Source organism: Chrysochloris asiatica, unplaced genomic scaffold (assembly GCF_000296735.1).
Source record: "Chrysochloris asiatica unplaced genomic scaffold, ChrAsi1.0 scaffold00122, whole genome shotgun sequence".
In the NCBI taxonomy this organism is placed as follows: domain Eukaryota; kingdom Metazoa; phylum Chordata; class Mammalia; order Afrosoricida; family Chrysochloridae; genus Chrysochloris; species Chrysochloris asiatica.
In genome coordinates this window covers 9,841,822-9,847,860 of record NW_006408640.1, presented here as the reverse complement: position 1 = coordinate 9,847,860, position 6,039 = coordinate 9,841,822, and the positions used below count along the sequence as shown (strand labels likewise).

General features: G+C 37.1%; 1 pseudogene; it reads right to left on the bottom strand.

The window, feature by feature from the left end:
- LOC102839594 overlaps positions 1 to 4,907 on the bottom strand; it is a 223,903-nt pseudogene extending 218,996 nt beyond the window's left edge.
- Positions 4,908 to 6,039: the final 1,132 nt, after the last annotated feature.

Below are 6,039 nucleotides of genomic sequence, written 5' to 3'. Positions count from 1 at the left end.
CCATCTGGCGAGGCCCATGTGTATAGTCATCTCTTATGCTGTCTAAAGAAGGTATTTGAAATAAACAAATCATTTGTCTTGCAGAAATCTATCATTCATTCTCCAGCATCATTTCTATCATTTTCCAACTACTGGTCCCTCCACTTTGTTCCCTACTTTTGCATTCCAATCACCAGTAATGAGCAATACATCTTGATTGCATGTTTGATCGATTTCAGATTTAAGAAGTTGGACATTAGTTCTTTGTAAAATGCATTATTACAGTATGTGTTGCTACTAAGTATCAGAGGCTGATCCTAAGTCAACTGGTCTCTGAGAAGTTTTCTTTTTGCCCACGGTCACTGCCCTCAACAACAAATGCATTCTTTTGGTGAATGACCAAGATAAATAAATGACAGAATGTAGAAGTCACCTTTTTAACTAAATCTTTTCATAATTGTATTGTTGTACAATTCTCCTTTTGTGAAAAATAAGATCAAATTCTGAAAGAAAGCAAGAGAGAGAGAGAGACTACAAGTAGCTGGGATTTTTGTTCATTGAATTTTGTAACTCTTTAAACCTTTTCAGCAGTTCAGTACTTTGGCCCATCCTATTGTAACCAATTTTTTAAAACAGTGAAATAGAATTTGTCTCAAACTTTTTTTTTTAATCCCTAGAAAACCATCAGTAAATGAAATAGTAATTTGAAGGCCAACATATAACATTCTCATTAAAGGTGAGTTGGAAAGCTTGAAGCTGAAAGGGAATAAGAGTTTGGAAACCACCAGTTTAAAGCATAATTATCATTATCTAGGAGTCCTGGAGTGGCGCTGTGGGTTAATGCGCCAGACTGCAAAGCCATTTGAACTGCAAGGTTGGCAGTTCAAGCTCACCAGTCGCTCCTTGAAAACCCTATATAGGGTCGCTATGGGTCAGAACTGACTCAGTGGCACTTAACAACAACAACCTACTCTGGTCGCGTAGTGGTTACCAATCAGACTGCGAACTGCAAGTTCAGCAGTTCGAAACTACCAGCTATTTTGTGGAAGAAAGAGAAGGCTTTCTGCTCCCGTAAAGACTGAGTCTCGGAAACCCTGTACAGGATAGCTATGAGTCAGAACTGACTCCGTGGCACATCACTACACCACCACATTAAGAAAGTGCTTTAAAAAAAAAAAATCTATACTTAGTTCAACCTGGAATAAGTATATAAGCACAAACTTGAACTTTAAAAATTGACATTATTAAGAAACAAGAAAACGCTAAATCAAACATTTTCCTCAGTTGGCTAAACCTATATGTGGCACTGTGGGCTAATGCATCAGACTGCAAAGTGGTTTGAACTGCAAGGTCAGTGGTTCAAGCTCACCAGTTGGAATTGACTCGATGGCACTTAACAACAACAAATATACATAATGGCTGCATGCATTTTATTATGGCCTTGTTGACATTCAAACAATTCCTGATAATTTGATACTGTGCAAGGTTAAATTTCCACTTGTCAGGCTAATATGGAAGAATGGAAACACACGATTCAGTCAGCAGGGTTTACTGGGGGCTTTCAGAAGTTGTTCTGGTTTGAGGCAACTGTGATTTTCAAGGATGGAAATTATCATCTATGTTAGTACATAGGAACAACAGCAAAAGAGCCATCTACTTGGAAAAGGCAACATATTGGATAAGAAAATGCCGCTTTAATTTAATAAGAAAATTTTAAAAATAAAGGCACAACTTAACATGGACATTTTTAAAATTAAAGAATCTAAATGTACATAAAATGGAGAGCTGGTGTGGCACTGTAGGATAAACCCTGGACCGCAAGATCGATTTGAACCGCAAGGCCAGCAGTTCAAACTTATCAGCCAAACTGGTAACCCCACATAGGGTTTCTTTAAGTCAGCAATGTGTCTAAAACTTACCATTTAAAAAAGTTTTGGTGAGAACTGCCTTAGTTTGAGTAGCTTCCAAATATTCTGACCAGGGAAATTTTTCTGGATCAGGATAACCTGAAAAAATACATATATAAATACCAAAAATTTTATCAATGATATGCTGATTCTCACTCAGTTCAAAACCCATTTGATATTAATAACACCTATTGTTAACTGAGTCCTGGTGTGGTGCTGTAGGATAAACACGCAACTGCAAGGTTGGCTTGAATCACAAAGTCATCTGTTCAAATCATCGGCTCCTCAGAAGTCCTATATAGGGTCACTATGAGTTGAAATATCCTGATCTGTTGTTGCCTACTGTATTTGAGACCCTCCAATATGATCCCTTTCAGAGGAGTTGGTAGTGGTAGTCAGGCACCATCCAGCTTTTCTAGTCTCAGAATCATGGAGACTGACGTTCACGTGTTCCATCAGTCCATCAGATTAATTGAGTCTAAGTATTGTTGATTTTCATCACTCTTCTTTCTCCCGTATATAGAAAGACCAATAGTTGCACCTTAGATGGCTACTCATAAGATCCCAGACACTACACACCAAAGTAGGATGTAGAGCATTGTCTTTGTGGACTATGTTATGCCAATAGACTATGTTGTTTCTTGAGACTATGTTCCTTGAGTCCCCAGGTAGAGCAGTTCATTGACTCAAGGTGTATGGTAATGTCTAAGATTTTTAAAATATTTTGTTCCTTGTATGCTCCACCAAATTCACAGGTGTGTTTGCAGCAAAGCTAAATATTCATATACTTGGGTAAATACCCAAGTATCTTTTATCAAACCCTTATATATCGGCAAATATACTCCCATACTCTTTCAGTCTGTGTTTCTATCCATATATCTACTTGAACAACATTCTTGTTGCGGGGTTGTATATGTAACAGTATTTACTGCTATCCCCTTTAAGTCTTACATTCCTCCTTGTGTTTTCACCTATTGTCATCATTCTTTTGCCAGCCTTCCAACTTAACACGTGTCTAACCTGGAGTCCTGGTGTAGTGTTCTAGGGCAAGCAGCACTTGACTGCTAACCACGCGGGGGACAGTTCAAACCCATCAGCCACTCCTTGGAAACCCTATACAAGATCACTATGAGTCAGAACAGACTCAACAGCACTTAGCAATACTATGTAGCCAGTTAATTACTATCCCTTTCCTTCCAACACCTATTGTTGTTGTTTTTGTTGTTGTTAAGTGCCATCCAGTTGGTTCCAACCCATAGCAACCCTGTATAGGGTTTCCTAGGAGCAGCTAGTGAGCTTGAACAACTGACCTTGTGGTTCAAACCAACTTTGCAGTTTCAACACCTGATAACCATGAAAGAATGTTTCTTCTATCATGAAAATATTTTCTTGAATTTTTATAATAGTTTTTTCATGCACTATGTAGATTTTGAGATCAGGAAGTGAGAGACCGCCAACTTTGTTCTTGTTTCATACACCTTTACTTATCCGAGGTCTCTTTCCTTTCCATAGAAAGTTGACAATTGCCATCAAGAGTAAATTTCTGTGCTTCATTTTCCATATCTCTTTTTAACAATTATCTTTTTTTTTTTTTTTCTTCCCTTATTGCACTGACTGGAAGCTCTAATAAAATTTAAAAGAAGTGGTATGAATGACCAACTTTGACGTATGTTAGAAAGCATAAATTCTTTTATAAGTAAGTATGATGTAACAGTTAAGTTTTTTATAGATGCCCCTTCTCAGGTCATAGGAATTCCCTTCTATTCTTAGTTTTCAGAGAGGTTGTAGCAGGAATGCATGTTTGATTTTTTCAAAAATGTTTTCTATGTCTATTGCAATAAGCATATTGTTTTGCTTTTTAATGTTGTAATGCAGCTGTTGTTTGTTTGTCTGTTTTGTTTTCTTACGTGTGTATGTGTGTTTTCTCCTCTTGCACCACTCAACAGGAGACAGAAACTGTGCCACTACCTTCACTCACTGAGCAAGAGCGAATACCAGCTCCTACACCACCTGATCAACAAAAGATGGAATCCATACTCATCAAACCCACGCTAAACTGAATGACACGAATGGTGTCCAGAGCCCTGACCACATGCCTCCATTCTTGAATCACATCACCAGGAGGCTGTTCATGAAAGCCTACAAATATGCCAACATACGATTGTCAATTAAGTAAAAATACAATGACAACAGACAATTTCTTTTCACAAGAAGAAACAAGAGAGAGTGGCTCCAATAAGTAACCAAGATACTGAGTCAGAAAATGTTTCTGAGGAATAAAAGATAGTGGAAATACCTGAGAAATAATTCAAAAGAATATTTATGTAACTTTAATGGATTGAGAGAAAAAGATCAAGCAAAGTAAGGAGAACACAGAAAAATCTTTAGAATTCAGGAAAACATTACAAGAAAAAGCAGACAAAACAAGTGAAAAATTTAAAACAATACAAAACCTGCAAATAGAAATCCAGACCAATACTAAGATTTCAGAAATGGACAATAAATGGAAAATACACAGGAAAAGATTTAATCAATGGCAGCCCAAATTAGTGTCCCTGAAGATAAAACTCTCAGTACTAACATGCTAGAAGAACAATTAGAAAAAAGGAGGAAAAATTCCGAAGAAAGCCTAAGATTTATGTGGAACACATTAAGAAGAATAACTAGTTGGTCAGAATTCTACAACAGGAAGAGATGATACGCTGTTCTTAGGTGCAGTCGAATCAATTCCAATGTATAGCAACCCTACGCATGACAGAACGAAACACTGCCTGTTCCTGGGCCATCCTCACAATTGCTATTAAGCTTGAGTGAACTGCTGCTGCCACTGTGCCAATCCATCTCATTTGAGGTCTTCCTTATTTTAGTTGACCCTCCACTTCACCAAGCATGATGTCTTTTTCAAGGTCCCTCTGATAACAAGTTTGAAGCATGAGAGACATTATCTCACTATCCTGACTTCTAAGAAGCATTCTGCTGTACTTCTTTCAACACATGTCTGTTGGTGCTTCTGGCAGTCATGGTACCATCAAAATTCTTTTCCAATACCACAACTCAAATGCATCAGTTTTTCAACAGTCTTCCTTACTTATTGTCCAATTTTCACATACATAAGAGGCTGTTGAGAATACCATGGCTTGGGTCAGGCACATCATAGTCCTCAAACTTATATATTTATTCTTGAATGTTTTATGGTATATTTACTCTTGAACACTTTGAAGAATTCTTGTGCCACATATTTGCCTACTGCAATATGCCATTTGATTTCTTGGCTGTTGTTTGCATGAGTGTTGATTGTAGATCTAAGCTAAATGATGTCTTTGGCAACTTCAATCTTTTCTCCACTTATCATAATGTTATTTATAGGCACAGTTGTGAGGTCTCTTGTCTTCCTTACATTGAAGGCCCTGATATATTCGTTTTATATATTGTTGCAACCCATTTTCCAAACTTTTATTTAGACTGCTTTTGATTTATGTACATGAGAGATGTGGATCTCTACTTTTTTATAACAATTTTCATTACTTTTGGTATCAAGCTGGTTCCAGCCATATAGAATAAGGCTAGAAATATTTAAAAGTATGTGTATATACATATATATATATAAAGCAAAACCAATAAAACTGAAAGGAGAAATATATCAATCCACAATTATTGCTGGGGATTTAGCAATCCTCCTTCAGTAAACAATAGAATAAGTAGACAGAAAATCAGTAAGGATAAAGAGAACCTAAACAACACTCAAACGACTTGAAATAATCAACATTTATCAAACACTACACTCAACAAGGAGTCCCAGTGTGGCACTGCAGGTTAATGTGCTCTACTGCAAGGTTGATTTGAACTGCACAGTCAGAGGTTGAAGTTACCAACTACTCCTCGGAAACCCTATACAGGGTTTCTATGGGTCGACACTGACTCGACAGCACTTAACATCAACAATAACAGTACACCCAACAAGGGGCCTGGTGTGGCCCTGTAGGATAAGCACTAGAACAAAATGTTGGTTTGAATCAACTGCACTTAACATACATACATATACACATCCAACAAATATAGTACCAACACTCCTTTAATGTGGGAATAATCCTTACAAGAGTGTTCTTGTGAGTGGAATAAACAACATATTTAAGTTCATTAAAAAAAAAAAAAA